The following is a 21,255-nucleotide window of genomic DNA, read 5'->3' on the forward strand; positions in this document are numbered from 1 at the left end:
CAGCAGGATTCATTGGCATCTCAGCTATTAAGGTTTAGCTAAATAACAAATGACCTAATGCTCTGGACTTCTGTTGTTTGTTTGTTTTGGGTTTCATTTGTTTTACTTTTTACTATGAAATGAAAGTTAAGAAACATACCTACAATGACAAAAAAGTATATATAATAAAAAGTCCCCCTTGGGTAGGCTTGGTGAACAGTGGTAATATGCTGCTTAAGCAATGCTGGATCCACATGGCAGACTGTGGGTTTGGTTCCCCAATTAAGCTGTATATGCTAAGCACACATGTGCCTATAACCTTAACTATCTGGGAAAGGCAGGGGTGGGAGGGAAGGTCTCCTGTGAAATCCTGTTGAGGGTGCCTCTCTCTCTCTTTCAATAAATAAGTAAACTTAATTTAAAAAATTCCCCTTGTCTCTCAGAATATATCTTATCCAGAACTGGGCAAGTATGTTTAGTGATGTCAGAAACAAGGAGTGATACTATAAAATTGTACATAATGTCTGCCTTTGTGACCTAAAGCTGATTTAGTCTTCATTAATGGGAAAAGACTCAGGGAATGTAATGCTGGGAAAGATCTACAACAATGAGAGTGAGAGTTAAAGAAAGAGGTTTTTATAAAAAAAAAAAAAAACCCAACCTCTTACCTCTTAACAAATTTTTGTTATACTAAATTCTAAGCAATTCTAGAAAATTTTTTTAAAAACCACTTAAGGGCCAGCTGCTGGTGAGGTGGTTGAGATGACTGATCCTACATGGCTGACCATGCAGTTCAAGTCCTAGACCCACTGGCTTGAAAAACACAGCAGGTATTTGTGTATGCATGACCAGTATTCTGAAAGAGAGGAAATTGTGGAGTGATTAGTCACCATGGGGGGGCAGGGGCAGGGACAGTGCTTTCTCACTATCTCGCATACACGTGCTACCTCTTTCTCTCTCTGTCTCCTGCCCTCTGGCAATTAAGAAAAATCACTTAAAATTTTTAAGTGAAATTGTACAGTTTCTATGAGGTTTTATATTCCTTTTTTTTTCCCCCCACAGGGCCCATGTGCTCACCACAGTGAGACAGAGACACAGAGAGAGAAAGAGAGGGAAAGAAAGCACCGTCCAGGGGGGTGTGGTCATATTACAAACTCTTCTCCATTTCTCTGTCCTTTTGGGAACCTAAGCATGCACACATGTCTGGCATGTTTTTCAAGTCTCTGGGTTCAGGATTCATATTGTGAGATCAGCCATGTGGGATCCAGTTCCCTTAACAAATAAGTCACAAGACTGGTCTTCCATGGGGTCTTATATTTCTTATTTTTAGGCAGCATTCTTGCTCAAATTCAATAATAGCCTTAAAACATATTAGAAACAAGAGATTTCATTTTTATGTTGGTAAAAAAGAAAGTATCAAAATCAGTCCATTTTTTAAAAAAATGCAACCTGGTCAGCCAGTGGCATAGTGGCTAAGGCAACTGGATCTCACATGGTCAGCTGTGCAGTTTGAGTCCCAGATACAGAAACTTGAAAACACACAGGGTGCAGGTATGTGCATGCCCAAAATCCTGAGAGAATGGAGGAGAAGGGATTATGGTGTGGCCATTTCTCCTGGAGGGTGATTTCTCACTTTACCTGTCTCTCTGTTTCCCAATCTGTCTGTCTCTCTCTGCTGAGGGCACACAACCTATACCAAGAACTGAATAAAAAATTTAAAAAAAAATACAACTTTGATTGCATTTTTTGCTAGGTGGCTTGCTTAAGTATGCAAATATTCAGGTCAAGATGATAGCTCCAGTTTTCCTTTTAAACCAAGTGTAAGACTTTTTTCCATGATTGGAGAAAAAGTAACTTTGCAAATCAAATATTCTAACTCTATAGTCTAAGGCTAAATATCATAGTCCAGTTAGCCAAAGTTTTTGCTAGGGATATGGATTAGCAATTTCTGAAAGCACTGTATGTGTTTTTTGAAGATTTAGTTATTTATTTATTTTTAGTTTTTGCTACAAGATGCATGTGCTCATTGAAAAATTTAACCAAAAAAGGAGATATGCCATAGGAGAAAGATGTTATTTTGTGAATGAGTATATCTAATGCCCAGTTTTTGGCTTTTTTTGTATTGCAGGTTTTTTTGGTTTTTGGTTTTTGGTTTTTTTGTTTTTTGTTTTTTTTTGTTTGTTTGTTTGTTTGTTTGTTTTTTTAGGTTTTTGCCATAGGGTGCATGCACTCACTGGAAAGAGACAGAGACAGAGAGAGGGAAAGTGAAGTCACTCCCCAGGGAGATGGTGATACAGCAATTCCATCTTCTTCAGTTTCCTCTTGAGGTTTTGGGAATGTGCACACATGCATCCGGTGTGATTTTCAAGCAGGCGAGTCTGGAACTTGAACCACAGTGAGCCATCTGGGAGACAAAGTGTTTTAAACACCACACCATCTGCCGGCTCAGATTATGGCTTTAAAATTATTCCTCAATAAAATAAATTTGGGCACCTTGGACATGGCTGATTTGAGGGCTAGATAAAACAAAAAATGTAAGAAGAGCCTGAAACATCTCATAGTATCAGAAAATAAGTGTGTTAATGATGATGGTGATGCAAGGAAAGGATACAGGAGCCAATATAAAGGGGTCCCTAATGATCAAATGGAGACAATTTGAGCAGCAAAATAATTGTCAGTTGTAATGGACTACAATTCAGAGAATAAAACTAATACCCACTGGGACCACCAGACAACGTAGCGGTCATGTTGCTGGACTCCCATGCAGCCAACCATGGTTCAAATCCCGGACCTGGTGGCTTAAAAATCATGCTGGGCACATGTGCATGCATGCCCAAGACCCAGGAGGAGAATGGAGGAGAGGGATTGCACCGTGGTCACATTTCTAACTTTCCCTCTCACTGTCTTTCTCTCGCTCTCTCTCTCTCTCCAGTGAGCACATGCACCCTAAGGCACACACTCTTAAAAGGCAAAACAAAGCAAACTAATCCACAAGCTCATTCTGATATAAATAAATAACAAATAAGCTGATAAATGCAGGGGAAATTCTTTCTTACCAAAACATTTTAGCTAACCAAAAGAATGATGAAATCAGAAAGTCACCATTTGGCAAACACCATAGTACAACTGTTTCTGCCAGGGATGATCAGTGAATGCTCAAATACTGACCATCTACATAGTTTCACAGTACCTCTTCACATGATGTTCATTAATTACAGAAAGGAAACTAGCAGCTTTATGGTTGAGAAACTTGGCAGACCTCTGCTGAGGAACTGAAGTTAACATCAGTGGTAATGAGACCACTTGACATCACACACTTCCTGGTAACCCTGCACCGAGAAGGCACAGTATCACTCTGCAGTAGTCTTGAAAAAATGCATAATCTGGGTGAATCACGAGAAAACATCAGAAAACTCAAAGTGAGAGACATTCTCCAAAATAATTGGTCACTACTCTTCAAAAGTCAAGATCTCATATGACAAACACTGGAGGTCTATCCCAGATTAGACACAACTAAATGTGATGTGTGATTCCTGGCTGTCCTGTCAGTAAAAAAAAAAAAAAAAAAAAAAAAAAAGACATTGGTGGGTCGATTAGTGAAATCTGAGTAACAGCTTTAAGATTAGTTAATGTATTATATCAAAATAAAATACCATGCCTGATTTACTCAATTGCCAGTTAATTTCCTGATTTTGATAAATTTAAGATGCTAACATTCAGAAACAGCTACATGGAAATAAATTTTGCAAACTTTTATATGTCTCAAATTATTTTAAAACAAAAAGTAAAAAAATAAACTATAAGGCCAGTCCCATAGCCTGGTAGTTAAGGGAGTTAGAGACCACATGGCCAACTGCACAATTCAGATCCCAATCCTGGCAGCCTGAAAATCATACTGGGTATGAGTGAGTACATGCCTAAAATCCAACAGAATAGAGAAACGGAGAAAAGATTATGATGTAATCACTCCATTGGGGGTATGTTTTCTCCCTCTCCCTCTATCTGTGTTTCACTGTCTCTCTCTAGCACACACACATGACCTCTGGCAAAATTTTAAAAAATAAAGTATAAAGTTTTAAATATACTATGATAGTGAATGGTAACCCTCTTCAACAATAAATCTCAGTGACAATTACTAACATACACAGGCACCATGAAATATTTTCAGCTATGTTATCTCATTTGACCCTTATCCCTATTTTATGAAGTATTTTAAGTGATTTGCCACTCTAAGTCAACATCAGAACAGATCTGACTCTTGAATACAATATTTTCATGCTCCATAAGCAATTGAAGATTTACCAAGTCAGTTACTTATCAGGTAAGTCATGGATTTGGTACTCCTCTAGTTTCTCAGCTTTGTGGAGATAGAAAAGAGAAGTTAATAATAATGGTTATACAACAGTTTGTTCAAGCACTTTTGGACAGTTAAAGTGGAATATTTAGTTCATGGCTTGGGAGATGCCAGAAGGAATAGAAGAAATGTCCCATGCCCTACCTCCTAGAAATGTATAACTAAGAAAGAGCGCCAGATAAACACCATGATCCATAGGAATAAAAAGGAAAACAAAAGAGAAAGAATAAAAGAAAGTTTGTTACTTACAGGAAACTGCTAGTTCTAGGTAATAATGAGTTAAAACAAAGACAAAAAAAAAAAAAAAAAAGAAAAGAAAAGAAAAGAAAGGGAACCAAAATGGAAGAAAGAGAAAAGAAAGAACAATGTGGTCAGAGAAAGAGGATAAGGCCTATCATTTAGAGTTAGAATAGAAGCAAATGAGTAGTTGATATGTTCCCTAATCTACACCTGTCACCTGCTCAGTAGTTGGAACACAAAGCAGCTGAAACTTCTAGGGAACTTGAAGTTAATTTTACAAGTTGGCCCCACACAGACACCCAAGGGCTCTGGAGGTTGCCCCCACAGGACAAAGCACACTTTGTGGACAGTGGCCAGAGCCTTCCTTGAGCCAAGAAATAAAAGTAGATTCAGAGCAAAAGTCTAGATGAAAATAACACCAATTCTAAGACCCCAATAAGTATATGATCCACACCAAACCCCTCTTGGGACCTCTGCTCAGCATTATCACTGTCATCAGCCTTGTTTCCACATAGCCGTGTGGGTGTGAACGGATCCCAAGGGTCCTGGTGGTCTCTATATGACATCAGAGCTGACATACAGCCTCACCCATTTATTAGTATGGACCAGGAAAAATGCCATAGAACAATGAGTATTATTTTAATAGCAGAAGAGACTAATTTCGACTACTTATTCTTATAATAATTTCTGAACTCCATATACAAAATTGAACACAAAAATTAACAGGAGAAATGAAAGAGAACAAAACATTTTTTCAAAGACTCACTTTAAGTGCAAGGAAGTCCTACATAGGCTATCAGTGAGCAGAAAAAAAAATTATATTCTTAAACCAGTCATTAATTATGAAAAATTTCAAGTTAAAATTAGTCTAAGCATAATTTTATGTGATAAATTGCAAGACATTTCATGTCATGCTTAATTTAGTTAAAACTTTCAAGAGGATAAAGCAAGATAAGATAATTAATTGATCAACCTGAAGTACCAAGTTTTGTACTAAACCTTATAAATACCAGTCATGGGTGAAAAAAAAAAAAAAAGAGAAAATCTTGCTTGAATAACAGGAGAGTATTAAACTAAACAAATCTATTTATAAAAGGTTGATTAAAGCATATATTAATTATCCTGCTTTGATCATTACACAATGAATGCATGTATCAAAATATAACACTGTACCCCATGAATAAGTATAACTGTGTCAATTTTTTAAAAAGGGGGAAAAAGTGAATTGGAATTTGCAAAAAAAAAAAAAAACACATATTAGATTCAGCACATGAAGATGAAGAAAACTTAGATTCTTAAAATCATATTGGGTGGTCTCTGTGGGTGAAAATTTGTAATAGCTTATGTGATTATCAAGGCTTTTCTAATAGCACATCATATAAACTCTCTCAAATAGCCTATCAAATACTAGTTAGCAGCCACTTCTCTACCGCAAGCAAATGTACTATATTCGTGGACTTGCAAAAGATAACTACACAGAGCTGCCAAGCTTCTCCAACCACAGTTTTTAACAGCCGTAAAATAATGATGCTTCTTTTCCTGGCTCACATTAAAATTACAGCACAAAATTCAGTCTCTCAGGGGCAGGTAAAATGGTTCATGTGTGAACACATCCTAAAGAGTATGCTGTGTAAATCTAACAACAGAATACCACAGAATTACAAAGTAAGGAACTACCGAATCAAGAAAAAACATATATTTATATCCAGTCAAAGCCCTGATTTAACGTAAAAATTTAACCTGGTCCCCAACTACTGCTAGGTTATAAGATGCCTTTGCTCTCTGCCTCCACGTCTGTAAACACGGTCATCATTGTTCTGGTTTCAGTGTATAGGTCAACACTGGTATCAGGTCAAAGCCCTGATTTAACGTAAAAATTTAACCTGGTCCCCAACTACTGCTAGGTTATAAGATGCCTTTGTTCTCTGCCTCCACGTCTGTAAACACAGTCATCATTGTTCTGTTTCAGTGTATAGGTCAACATTGGTATCAGGAATCCATCTCCCATCTCTTCAACAGTTACTGAATCTGCTCGCCAATAACCTTGACAATCAGCATCACCAACTGTAACTCAGCACGTGCCAGACGAACATAAAATGGCTCTAGTGACTTCATCCATTTCATCTCACATCACAGACATATTTATTCCCCCTCTCCCACTCTCTCTGGCTCTCCTCCATGCCCATTCCTCCAAGACCACAGTAACATGACCTTTACGTACCACTTAGTCTTCGTGTATTATCTTAGCATTTCATGTTAATAATACAGCTCATAAATGATATCATACACTAATTTCTTGGTATTTCCACAAAGTAGTTTAATATAATTTTATTTTACTTAATAGCTATTTCTAAGAAATTAAGAAAATCTTTATCATATCAAGCTAACAGAAAACAGCAGTCAGAAATATGCCAGTATTGGCATCACTATATATTTGGTCAGAGTATTACTTGCAAATATCAATAACTACTAATCCACAGGAGCCATGAGTGCCCTATGCTTCCAATTTATACACATGAGAAGCAGAGTCCCAGATGGGACACCACTGAGACGTGTGCAATTGTCTGAAGAAGGTGAAGCATTTAGAGTTCTTTCCTTTGAGGTACAGAAGGAACCCTGTGTTTCTGAGACTGCATGCTACACTTTTCAAAGCTGCCTGCAAAGGTACAGGAGCAGCGTGCTCCCGCATCCCACAGCCCGCCTGCACAAAGGGCTCACCCGGCTGCTGATCAAGACTCCGTCTCTCCAGCTGAGCCAGAGAGTGCACAGGCAACTGGCTCTGTTTGCCCTCCCCTGTTCCAGAAAGGAGCCCCTCAGAGTCTCCAAGCCTGGGTCTCAGACTCATGGAAGGAAGCTAAGGATACTCCCTGGAATGCTCCACAAAGCAAACAGTCAGGATGGGACTGCAAACAGAGAGAGAATAAAAGCACAGCACAGAAGGCACTCTCCCTGTGTCTCAGACGTACACAGCAGTTACTGTGAGCTGAAGCCTCTCTTCCCATCCTCCTCCATTCTCTTGTTCACCCTCAGTAATTAGGACTGGTCAAGGCAGTGTTTAAGGAGGTTGAACAGTTAATTTGGCTTTTGTTTTTGTTTTCTGCATGAAATCTCTTAGGTGTTAAATATCACCCAGCTTCCTTACTTTGCTTTTCAGGAATATGAAATAGGAGTTCCCTGTCACTTCTGGAAAATATCAAGTTGGCTTTAGTTTGCCAGGCAACAATTTTATCCAATCAACACCTTTTACACCCACAGTATCTGCGAGCTGAATAGAAACAGTAGTTGAAAAATATACACGCTAGCAAACCAAGGACTTGACAAATGCAAGAAGGAAGATGGAAGAGAGAAAAGAATTTTTAAGAAAAATGATCCTGTGATTTAAGTGCTATCAAAGTAAAGTTCACTTCAAATTCGAAGACATTACAAAGCTTCTTTATTTTAGAGAGAGAGATTTTTGCCTTAAGCCATGTGCACTCGCTGGAGAGAGAGAGAGATAGTAAGAGGGAAAGTGAGAAATCATCCCCCATGGGAGGATGGCCACGTCACAATCCCACCTCCATTCTCCTCCCAGGATTTTGGGCATGCATGCATGCACACACGCGCTGGGCGTGAGTTTCAAGTCACTGGTCAGCCATGTGGGAGTCCAGTGATGTAGCCACTATGCCATCTGCTGGCCCCAACATTACAATGATTCTTAAAAAGGCCCTGGACTCTTGCTGAAGGGTTCTATTCTTAGACCAAATGACCCAGAATGCACAAGACCAACACAGGTGTAGGAGGCCAGAAAGGAGCAGGAAGTACTTGTACCCCTCATAATTATGTAGAGTCAGTAAGCAGTAGCCGTATAGTGGAGAATCAAATCTGTGCACCTAATGCTGAAATTATAACATTAATAGGAGTACAACCAATGTCTACTTACAGTGAATGGAAATCTGTTAGCCATGTCATTAAAAAACATGGCTGTCATCAGGAAACTAGAAACTTCTACTCAGAGGAACCATTCCTAGTATATCTTCAAGTCACATTTACTCACTAACTGTATTAACAGAGCCAAGGTTTTCACTGCTTTTCTTACCGAACTGTCAATGTAGAGTGCAGAGAGCCGGAGGCTGATCTCTCCCAGGCCTCCTAAAAACCAGTTGTCATCTAAGAACAGATATTGTTTGCATTTTGAGTTACTGACATGGCAGAAAGTATAGCTTTATTTCTACATTCCCAGCTAATTTTATAAAATGTAGAGTCAAAACTCAATCTTTTAACTTCATTAGCCAGTTATTCAGTGGTGATGTTTTTGGCAAGTGGGGAGTGAAAATTCTTTGCAGTGGGACTGTCATAAACCCATTGCAAGACATACAGTGTTCTTGACCCCTGGGCACTAAATGCCAATAGTGTCACCTAAACATGATGATGACATGATGATGACCAAAAATAGCCTCACACATTTTCAAATTCCTCCTTGTGAGTGGTACGCCTGTGTCCCCAAAAGCAGCATATGAAAATAAGCTCATTGGCCCACAAAACTTGTCAAGGAAAGTCACATTAAATCATATGATGGGGACTAGCTGATGGCATAACGATTATGTCACTGGATTCCAATGTAGTCAACCACGATTTGAGTCCAGGACCCAGCGACTTAAAACTCACGTTGAGCACATGTACATGTATGCCCAAAATCCCAGGGGAAGGATAGAGGAGAAGGGATTGTGGTGTGGTCATCCCCCTTGAAAAGTGATTTCTCACTTTCTGTCTCTGTCTCTCTCTGGTGAGCACATGCACCCCATAGCAAAAATCTCTCTCTCTAAAAAAAGCCACATGATGATATCTATATACCTCCAGATCCCCACTCCTCTGTAAAATCAAATATCCACTTTTCAGAGCTCTGCTAAAGGCATACACATAGCTACATTCTTATTAAAATTGCTCACAAGCAACACACTACCATTTGGCAACACAGACCAATGTTCAATGCTGGAACAACTTGAGAAAATACTTCCTCCATTCCTCTAACCCTTTACCTTACAGATAAGGAGACTAAAATCTGGAAACACTAAGCAATTTGCCTAAGTTCTCAGGTGCTAATTAATACAGAACCAGGATAAGAGTCCACATCCTCCTAGCTATTTTCTCAGTTCCCTTCTCACTCCTCCCCAACCACAGAATGCAAAATAAAGAACCTCTCCAAACATCTCTCAAGCTAACACTTAAGAATGAAGTGCACGCACCGTATAGCTAAAACCTCTCCAAAAAAAAGAAAAAAAAAGAAAAAAGAAATGTTACCCCTGGAGACAGAGGGTAGAGTTTCTTATCTCTGAAATTTATCTTGACTCTTTAGTCCTTAAAAATATTTTCACACAACTCTCCTAAGAACTAACCTTAAGAAAAGTTAATATATACTTATTAAAGAGCTGCTTTTTGAGAATTTAAGATTTTTTTTCTTTCTTTTTTTTTTTCATGTTTAAGTTTTTGAGCATGTCAAAGAAAGATGAGACAGAGAGAAGGAAAGTAAGAAATCACTCCCCAGGGGTATGGTCACACAGCAATGCCTTCTCCATTTTCCTCCTGGGATTCTGGGTACAAAAACATACATGCACCCAGTGCAATTTTAAAGCTGCCAAGTCTGGGACTTGAACTACTTGGCCATGTGGGAGTCCAGTGCATTAACCACTGTGCCACCTGCTGGCCTTTTAAGATAATATTTTCTAAAGAAATGGAAAAGAGGGACCAGCAGTGAGCATAATGGCTATGTCACTGGACTCCCATGTAGTCAAGTGCGGTTCACGTCCGGGACCTGGTGGCTTAAACTCACGCCGGGCATGTGTGTGTACATGTCCAAGATCCTGAGAGGAGAATGGAGAAGGGATTGTGGCGTGGCCATCCCCCCTGGGGGGTGATTTCTCGCTTTCTGTCTCTCTGTCTCTGTCTTTTTCTGTAGAGCACACACACCCTATAGCAAAACCTCTCAAAAAAAATAAAAATAAAAAGAAATGGAAAAGAAAGATTTCAAGTCTTTTTCTGTGAATCTAAATGCTACATCTTCAAACAGGGTGCTTCTAAGTCTTACAGTAAACATACAGGCAAAACATAGCCAAACATGACAATAAATGACATTATACATGCAATGAACAAAGGCAGGTCAATACAATATTATGTGTTCTCTCTTTAAAGTAATGACATACTCAACAGTTACTAAATAAAATGACTGTTTTCTTTGAGGGGAAATAAAATCTGTTGATATACAAATGTATATCACTTCCATTTTAACCAAAATTTATTTTTATTTATCATGAGCATTACTATTGCCTTAACTAGATTGTGCACCTCCCACCTGCATGAGCTTTTGAAAACAAATATCTCCATTAATAAAATATTGAGTGCATTTTTGGGAATTCTTGGTTTTACAACTGTTCAGGTCTCTGGACTATTACCATTAGAATGTTTCAAATTAAATGCAATTCAGGAACTAGGGGCTCGGGGATATACAAAAAGAATGCTCAGGCTTTATCTGATAGTTTACAAGCAAGTACGGAATCTGACGTCTCAGTGCCTCTCTACATATAAACCGCGTGACTTCTGTGGGACTTACCCATCTGCACTGGGAGCGGGCGGCATAGGAGAATAAGGGGAAACAACACAAAATCAAAGTCACATAAACACAGACAGAAATCTGCGGAGAATTAAAATGTTTAGTCAATAGTATCAACACACACTTTTAATCACTAGGAAGTAAATTTAGATGGACCCTTATCTCACTTTTTCATGATTTCCCAGTGTCACCTTTGAATAATAAGTGGTCTTCAAATTAGAGTGCACGTCAATCACCTGGAAACCTCGTTGAACTGCAAGTGGCTGGTCCCAGGTGAGTCTCAATCATTTCCATTTTCAGATAAGAATGATGATGCTGGTCCCAGCACTTGAAAAATGCTATCTCAAAGGATTTTTGAAAACACTTTCTTTTTGGACAGCTATCAATAATCAATTGTCTTTCATTTATCGTTTTTCATTTCTACCCCGTGTGTCACACAAACACATCTGAAATTAAACTACACAAAATAATTTTTGCTTTTATTACATACAATGACTTCTAATTTTTTTTTAGTTTATTTCATTCCATCTTATTCTCTTCCTTTGTAGTCAAAAAGAAATGTTACTTATTAATCACTAATTCTATTTCATTACCACTGACAGATCAGGACTCACAATTTGAAAAATACTGCTGAGGACTTTAATGATAACAACTATTGACTTGTATTGAATGTATACCGAGTGCTAGTCACTCTCTCAGTCTTTTTTCTGTGCGTTGCTTAATTCAGAAGTTAAAAACACATAGTAACTCTAGGAAGTAGATATAATTAAGTGACCATTTTTACAGAAAGAAAAAAATGTAATTAAAGTTGGCAAATCCAACTTGTCCAAGGTCACAGGCTTAAGCATGTCAGAGTCATGTTGGAACACAGGTCTAATTCCAGAGCATAATAATAAAGGGTGTCCCCGTACATTGAGATATTTTAGTTTGAATCCCAGATCTACCAGGTAGTGGCTATGTTATTTTTGGCAAGTTATTGAGCCTCTTCAAGTTTCAGTTTTCCCATCTATAAAAGAGAGATAATAATAGGTTCTAGATGGGAGCTGTGCAGATTCTATGAGATAATCCATGACAAGTGCTTGGCAAAACTAGTACACAGTAAGGCTTCAATAATTCTTATCTAGGGACCAGCAGTTGGCGTAATAGCTATGTTGCTGGACTCCTACATAGTAGACCGCAGTTCAAGTCCCGGACCTGGTGGCTTAAACTCACACCGGGCGCATGTCCATGTGTGCCTAAGATCCCAAGAGGAGAATGGAGGAGAAGGGATTGCGGCGTGGCCATTCCCCCTAGGGGTAGTGATTTCTTGCTTTCTGTCTTTCTGTCTCTCTGTCTTTCTTTTGAACACACATGCCCTATAGCAAAAACCTCTCCAAAACAAAATTAAAATTAAAAATTAAAAAGTAATTATTATCAGTATTAATAAATAGAGACTGAAATTATGTAATTGCTATATCATATAGAGCCTCTATTCCTCTAGATTTCAGTTCCTGGTACTGTCCCTGGATTTGTCCTTCTGATTTATTTTGTTTGTTTGTTTGTTTCTGTTACTTCATATTCCGGTGACCTTACTTCTACCCTTGCCCTACTCATCCTCTCTTGGCAGCTTGACCGGTTGTGCGTGGATCCTAAGAGCTCCTCACCAGACAATTCCTATGACCTCCCCCTGTCTCCAGGCACCAAAGACCTAGGCTTCCCCGTGGAACCTGCCAACTCAGACCTCACCCCCAGATACTGAAAAGTTATGCCATGATGAAAGCGTAAATTGTCACCCCAAAATGAAATCTCTAATTGGCATATCATAAATGGGAAAAGGCAGAGGCACCCCATAGATGACTTCACATAAAATTATCATTTCCCTTGACCACTTCACAGTAACCATTAAACCATGATGGGAGCTAAACAAACCACAACTCTTAAGGTGGTATTCATGTGTGAAATCCTAGGTGTATACAACTGGGTGGCAATGAGGTAATAGCAGCCTCTTTTAACACCCCTGGATCATCTTTTCCTGCTTAAAATAACTTTCACCAAAGAAATTTTGTAGGGGCCGGGAAATGGGGCAGTGATGATGCAACTGTACGTACACGGGAAACATCCTGGATGCCATCCCAGGGCCTTTCTAAGCACACAAGGCCCACGTGTACAAGCTTGTGATCTGGACAGGCTGAGACGGGGCAACAATTGTGACATGAGGACCCTGTTGAGGGTATGTCTTTCTTTCTCTCTCTCTTTCTCTTTCATGGAAAAAAAAAATTAAATTTCTTAACTAGATATTCCCAACAAAATGAAACAATTGAAGATGACCCCTCAAGAGACTACAGAATCCTCTTTGTAAGCTTCTTGGTTTTAAAGGAGCCTCCAACAATTCCTGGTAAAGGCTCCTTCCCTGAGAAATACTGGCTTAGATATCACGTTCCCAGCTGCTCATTGTAACAGGTAAAAACTGCCATCTCAAGACCAGCAGTTAGCGTAATGGCTATGTCGCTGAACTCCCATGTAGCCGACCGCGGTTTGAGTACCGGACCCAGTGACTTAAACTCACACCAGGTGCGTGTGCATGCATGCCCAAGATCCCAAGAGGAGAATGGAGGAGAAGAGATTGCAGTGTGGCCATCCCCCCAGGGGATGTTTACTTCTCACCTCTCAAAAACAAAAACAAACAAAACAACAACAAAAACCTGCCATTTCTAATTCAACTTGTCTTCCCCTCTCAGTTGCCGCCCTGTTGCTATACTTCGCCTTTTCAAGTTAGTTCTCTAGTCCTAACACTGGGGAACCCTCCTCCTCTTTACTCCACCTTCACCCACGTATTGTTCACAGTCCTTCTGGGGCAAAGGTTCCCATGTGTGGGAATGGAGTAATGGGTAGAGATTACTGGGTCTTCCTTGTACTCTATTCTTACCTCTCACCATCACAGAAACTCTGATAACTCAGTTACTGGCCTGTGGTGGATGGAGCTTGTTTTCTCATGAGAACCTGGATAACAGTAACCCATCTCAGAGGTTCCAGCTCCCCTGCACAAGAGCACTGTCATCTAAAAGACTTGCAAGGGAACTTCAATGCCAATTCATGGAGCTCATGCTGAGGTCAAGGTCTGTACTGTAAGTCAAACTCATGGAACCCATGAACACACTAAAATTCATACTCAAAAAGCACTGAGTGGAAGGAAATGTGAGGAAAATGGCAAGGTATTTGGAGTCATACAGATAGGTTTTTATTCCTAAGTTTCTATTGGAATATATAACCCAAAATGCTATCTTCCATGCAACTCATTGGTGCAATGGTGAGATACAACACGCTGCAAGGTGTGTTTGTGTTTGGAGATCTCTCTGAGCACACCAAGTACACATGTGCCCATGATCCAGAGCTGGTTGAAGCTGGGATAGATCTTGGTATCAAGACTCTTCAGAGAGGGGCCAGCAGGTGGCATGATGGTTAAAGTGCTGGTCTCCCACATGTCCAACTAGGGTTCAAGTCCCAGACCTGGTGGCTTCCTCTCTCCCTCTCTCTCTCCTATGAGCACAGATGCCCTATAGAAAATTATAAAATAATAATAAATAAAAGTAAATAAATAATAAACAATAGACTTTTTGGAGTGTTGTCATTCTATCCCTGTTTATCTCTCTCACTCATGGAAGAAATAAATAAATACACTTTTTTTAAAAAGTTTTGTGATATGATTACAGCAGGCAAATTCCTGGTCATATAATTTGGTACACATAGAGAGCTTGGAAAAATTAGCGAAATTAGTGATTGGACTATTACTGCTCAAATATAAATGCTAGTCCTTACAGGCTTTACTGAGATACTAAATAAACTTAAGTACCTGGTGAGTGCCTAAATACATATATTATGAGTTTTTTTTTTACTTCATTTATTCCTTTATTCCATGAGTGAGAAAGACAGAGACAGAGAGAGAGAAAGCACTCACAGTGTCTTAATGCCTTGAGCCATCCTGCCTTTATCCACCCCTGAATCATGGGCAAGCTTGTACCCAATACACTCAGGGAGGTATCCAGGTCTCTGAATCAGCAACCTTTGCATCTGAGATTGCCTTCCAAAGGATCAAGTTTTACTGCTGTGTCACTGTCTAGTCCCCATATTATAAGTGTGCGATTGAAATATTAGCCACATTCAAAATGGCAAGCATGTAAGTGACAAAGGTAGCATTGCTCTAAAAATCACATGAGCCCATTTGTATTTTGGCCTGAAAGGAAAGCAACCTCCTTTCTCTATGAAAGGTAGGAGAGAGAACTGTAGACAAAGACGAACTTCTTCAGGAAGAAACTTTAGATTGGTTTCAGTTTTCAAATGAAATGAAACGAAAATCAATATAATAATAGTAACATAATATAAAATGTCCTTCTAAATTTCCTCCTCTCCATCCACCTCCATATTTTCCTTTAATTAAATCTGATTCCCCTCAAGCACTAGCACTCAAGATAATTATTAAATAGCCAAAACTAGTATTTCTATTTTATTTGATTAATTAAGATTACTGCCCATTCCACAGGCAATATCTCCTAATTTAACTTTATTATTACTCCTTATGGTCAAATCTAGGATCTCCCTGTAGGATTCAATAGATTAAAGATTTTCTAGTATAATATTGAACACAATTGTGGAAAATGTATGTCTATTACAAAGTACCCGTTATCATTCATCTCAAGCATATTTTATGATTTTCATCTTTTTTCGATGGTTTCACAGTGATTTTTGTTTTCTTTTGTTTTTGCTTTAGAATCACAAATGCACAATATTTCATCTATTGCAGGGATTAAATAGGCACGTATGGGCTGATATGAAAAATGAGTTACACTTTACAGAACTGTTACAATTAGAAAATGAACTCTGAATCCAAATAGACATTTTTCAAGTGGACCTGTGGGATCTAACTATCTGCATAAACTGGGGTACACCAGTACTTCATCATTCATGACTCTGGCTTATTTGTTTGTTAAGGAAACATTAATAGGCATCTGCTGTGATTCAGGCCCTGGGCTAGGCACCTGGATACAGCTGACTCCCCTACCACCGACACGCTCATTGACGAGCTCACAGCAGTTGAGGGGCAAAGGGAAGTAAGTAAAAATTATTAAGATAGTTTTTCACGGTATGTTCAAAATGCTATGGATGCAGACAAGATGAAATGAGTAATTGTTCCTACATGGCACTGGGTAAGTCTTCCCAAAAGCAGTTCCACGTGAAGGAGGCCATCAAGAATCAAGAAGGACTTCCCGGACAGTGGGCATTCCAGGAGAATGAATCCATGAACAAAAGCTCAGATGAACAGTGAGGAGCCCATGAGTAGGAAGAGGAATCTAAAAAACAATGGAGTTGGAATGGCTTGTAGACATGCTTCTAAGGAGGCAGTGTTAATATTGTAGGTCATTTTGATCCAACAGAGATTTTAAAACAAGGCACTTATACCATCAGATCTGCACTTTATAAAGATTAATTATAGTAATGTACAGGCTACTTTAAAGCACACATGTACACAATAACTTCTGAAAACTGAGTATGCCTTGACTCTTCATCACAATGTCCTTCCACTTCCAAATGTGCTTTTACTTAGCTGCTGAAGACATCAGAACCTTCTACAGTCTCGGTTCAAACAGCAAAGAAAGATGGGTTACCACTGAGAGACTCAATGAGAGGCTTTGATTCTTCACATGAAGAGCATTAACTTTGTGGCTAAGTTGACCATTTACAACTTTATTTTAAAATATTTTTATCCATCTGGATGAAATCTTAATCCTTTAGCCTTGGCTTTAAGAGTAAACAGGAAACTTTTCATTTAAAATCTCTTCTGTTTTTTTTTTTTTTTTTTCCCCTGTAAAAGTCAATCCATGTCAAAAGGATGTCCTGGGCTGCTGTTGTCATCAACCTTCTCCACACTCAATGAGTGACCAACTGGGCGGCTGTGCCTTCTTACTGGGCTACAGGATGAGGCTCTACACACCTCCCCTATTTTGTTTTTCCAAAGTGCTTGCCTGTCAAATACTGAACCATGGAAGAAAGAAGGAATCAGCATTATATTAGCCCAGTTCATAGGAAAAGAACCCTTCAGCCCTGGCCGGAAAATATCCCAGAAATAACTACAGGTACCTAGATGAGAATGCTACAGCAACACACTCACTAAGAACAGGAAGCAAATGCATGAACTGTGCAGCAGCTCTGCCTGCTTTCAGCCTGAGAAGCTGATGGGGACACTAGCAGAGCCAGAAAGAAAGCCCTCTTCAATGGGCCAGTAGGTCACAGTGAAATTATTAAGGGCACTGTTAGTAAACACCAAGCAGACCTTGGCTACTACAGCAAAGTAACCAGACTCTTAACTACTCATTAGCACCTGCTGCACATTCCTCACCCTCCCTGCCCCACTGCCACCCCCACCCTCACCCTGGAGAGTCCAAGAGCACACAGTAAATAAAACCAGGACCCATGAAAGCTCTCAGAGCTCTGGCCATGACTATCCCAAGCCAAAGCGGAAAGGATTTCAATGGAGAGTTCAGCCAAGAGCACACATTTATACCTAAATCTATGTTCTTGTCTGTAAGGGCACATTGCTACTTGTTCTGTGGTGGGGTTTTTTTTTTTTTTTTTTCCTTGACCATGTAATTCTCACTTATAATCAGGTTTATATTTTCAAAGTAGTTCAGAGTCACAGTATGTAGAGCGCCCCAAAATCGAAAACAACACCAACAAAAACCACACCCTCATTGCAAATTCAGACTTAAGATGAAGTTATAAAACCCACATCTAGATTTGTCAGTATCTCGGTCCTCCAAGACATCTAAGGCGAAATCTCTGACAATTCAGTAACCACTCTAGAGAGAACAGATTCCCCCACTTGCTACCTGAAGGTCAGGCACTCAGGGAAGATGAAAAGGGGTTTTATTACTGGGCTCTCTTGCAAGTTGAAATGTCCCCAGAGAACAGGAAGTATTAAGAATTTAAAAGGGGGAGTGAGAGCTTAACAATTCTGATGTGGTTTTATACTTGTTTTCTGGCTTTTTCTAACTTACTAATTCTGTGTGTTTTATGTTTTACAAGGCCCAGTTCAATTCCAGTGTCCATTCTTGCCCTTAAGGATTGGTTTTGAGTTCTAATTAGAATCAGGGGACAGACTGTATTTAATCTGTCTGTCCTTGTCCTTCACAGTAATTGGGGAAAGCTCTTAAACTCTGCTGCAAATATCCCTGGATTTCAATTAATTTGTCTGATTTAGTAGATACAATACAACACATACTGTTTTACCTATGGATAAGCAAACTCTTTACAACTTTGTATTTTAAATACCCAACATGTTATTTATTTCCTCTTTTTAGAAAGAGGTAAAATGATGATGTCTTTGAAAGTTTATTTTTTAAGTAACATAAAATGAAATGTGATGGAAAAAGAAATTGCTTGGAGATGACATTAATTCAAATAAATTAAAATAGATACAGACTTCAAGAGAGTCAGTCTGGGCTCCCTATTTCTAGTTGGTATTGAAAACCTAACATCTCTAAGGAATTCAGAGTAACACTATCTCCCTTCTATTTGGGGATATAAAAGAAATGTAAAGTATTTTTTAAATATGAGAATGTATTACATGATCATCCTTAAGAAAGAATGAATACTTCCTCAAAATGTTATTCTAAAAAAATAAAAAAAAAAAACTAGAGAAACCCTCCAAGTGACTTAAAATGTAGGGTTCCCTAAGGGTTTGTGTTTACACACACACACACACACACACACAGTTATTAAAATCTCTCTGCCTATTATCTAGGAAACTCTTACAAGACAAGCAGAAACAGGAGGCAAGCGGAGGATGTACAGTAAAAGAGCGAACTGAATTGCATGCGAGTTTTATTAATTCTATTTTTAAAGCCAGAAATATATATTACTACCAGCTTGCTGTTTCCCCGCTTGCGCGCGCACACAGACTCACGCGCGTACACACACACACACACGCACACACACTGCACCAGGATTCCTGTAATCTCTCCCCGCCCCCAGAAGCCCCCTTCCCTGACGCCTGCAGCTGCGTGTGACCCTCCCGCGGTGGCTCGGCGCACTCCCCCGCGTTCGCGTCACCTACCCTGCCGGGAGCGCACGACCCAGACGCTGGACGGCTGCTGCTCGGAAGGAAAAGGCTCCCGGGACTTGCCGGAAAGAACGGGGGTTAAGGAAAATGGGGTGGTGAGCCTCCTTTACTTTCCGCAGCACTGGCAAGTGTTGAGCCCCATTCACTTGGTCGCTCCGCAGCGCTGTTTTTCGGAGCTTGTTAAGCCGGCGGCCAAAAGAGCTGCGGCTGAGGTAGAAAGTTGGGGGGGCGGAGTCCCCCCAGCTGCCAGTGCCTCTCTCCTCTGCTTTCCCTGCCGCAGCCCTGACAGCTCCCCTCGACTCCGAGACCCTCCGGATCCCCGCTGGTTTCCACCCGGAGCTGGGCTGGGTTGCCACATGCACTTGAGAAATCTTAGCAGTTGCGCAAAGAGTCCCAGAAGTTAGAAAGAGTGATTGTGTGCGAATGTGTAAATATACAGTACAAGAGGCTGGAACAACTGAGTGGGGCCAACCCTCAGATGCAGCCCGGGGTTTCAGGTTTCATTTGGCAACTGGCAGCTTCAGAAGACTCGACTGAAGCCGCACTCCTAGGCTGGGAGGCCGGCAGGAGCCCCTCCTCACGAGGCCTGGGCTATCTCCAGACCCAGCCACACTGCCTGCCGCCCAGTTCCGGGAGCGCCAGCAGAACCCTTCAAGTCTGGGTCCCTCCACAGCCGGCATCGCTTATCTCATTTTATTTCACGTGCATCTTAGGTATGTTAATCACTGATCTGGGGCTGTGGGTTCGAGAAGGACAAGAGACACATGTCCCCTGCCCTCATGGAGCTCTGCATTTCTTTGGCCAAACCCTGCACACGCTTTGACTGGTTTCCACCAACTCTCTCTTCCAGGCTTAGTACTCCAGTCATAATTACCTGGATCCTTAAATACCCTTATTCCTAGAAATGCATATTTTGATAGGTACACTCTGGCTAGATCCTTAGAAAAATCCAGAGTATAATTACTTCCTTGGCATAGTTTGAGAGCTCAGAATTCCAGGATATGAGAGAAGGAGGACCAAGGAGTAAATATTTTGCTGATGCAGGCCTCTCCTTCCCACCTTCACCAACACAGACCGGGATCTTACAATTCAGGCTATCTGGCAGGCCAAGCCACATTAGTGTTAAAATGTATAAATATCTTTGAGAGCATTTAGAAACCATCACTGGATTTCCTTACCACACAAAATAAGAGCATCCTCAGTAGGGCTCTCCAGTGACATAGAAGGAGAGCACACATGCAGATTTAGAAACACCAAAAATAAAATGTGAGTGGACACTTCATCTTTCTCAGCTTTCTCAGTTTGCCCCTTCCCACACTGAAATCCTTCTGGAAAATTGATTCTCTGGCTCAAGAATTCTCAGATCTTTAATGAATCAAATGAAATTCTGAGGGGGTTAAAAATCTCTTTTGGTATTTCCTTTATTAAAATGTGTAATAAAGGCATTCCTAGCCAGAAGCAATGTAGTTATTTTCTAATTGGTGAGAATAGATGACCTTCGTCAACTCCCCTGGCCTTAGCGGTTAGAGTAGCCCTCTGGGAGGTGAATGCCCATGGGCGCTTTCAGATGAAATCTGGAAAAGAATGACGTTAGCCAAAATGAAATCTGCATACACTTGATAGATTCAAAAGCTTCAAGAAGACGTGTCAATAGATAGGAATATGAGATTTTTAAAAATTAAAAAAGGAAACTATCAACAAACTATTTAGGATTCAAGAAATACTTCCACTGTAATTTAGACTCAAGGTGATACAATATTGAACTCGTGGTTATCACTGCGTAGGTCCCTAGTCCAAAACGTGAACACCTGCCTCTAAGATGTACCCTATCCAGATAAAGTCCCAGCTTTCTCCTTTCAGTTCGGACTCTCCCTCCACACTTCCCACTAGACATCACTTTATTCACGTGTGTGATGTATGTGATCATCTTCGGCTTAGAAAGTACAACAGGAGAGAAAGGTCTTGAAAAAGGGAAAGCTGGGGCAGGAAGGAAAAGTTAAAGTCACC

General features: G+C 40.0%; 1 protein-coding gene across 1 annotated transcript in view; it reads right to left on the reverse strand.

Annotated features, from left to right (window-relative positions):
* ARHGAP24 (Rho GTPase activating protein 24) overlaps positions 1–19,612 on the reverse strand; it is a 527,420-nt gene extending 507,808 nt beyond the window's left edge. The window contains exon 1 of the mRNA XM_027769876.1: positions 19,243–19,612. The gene's annotated coding sequence lies outside the window, so the exon portion shown is untranslated. The remainder of the gene's footprint in view (positions 1–19,242) is intronic.
* Between the last annotated feature and the right edge of the window lie 1,643 nt (positions 19,613–21,255).

Source organism: Tupaia chinensis, unplaced genomic scaffold (assembly GCF_000334495.1).
Source record: "Tupaia chinensis unplaced genomic scaffold, TupChi_1.0 Scaffold000094_1, whole genome shotgun sequence".
Lineage (NCBI taxonomy): Eukaryota > Metazoa > Chordata > Mammalia > Scandentia > Tupaiidae > Tupaia > Tupaia belangeri.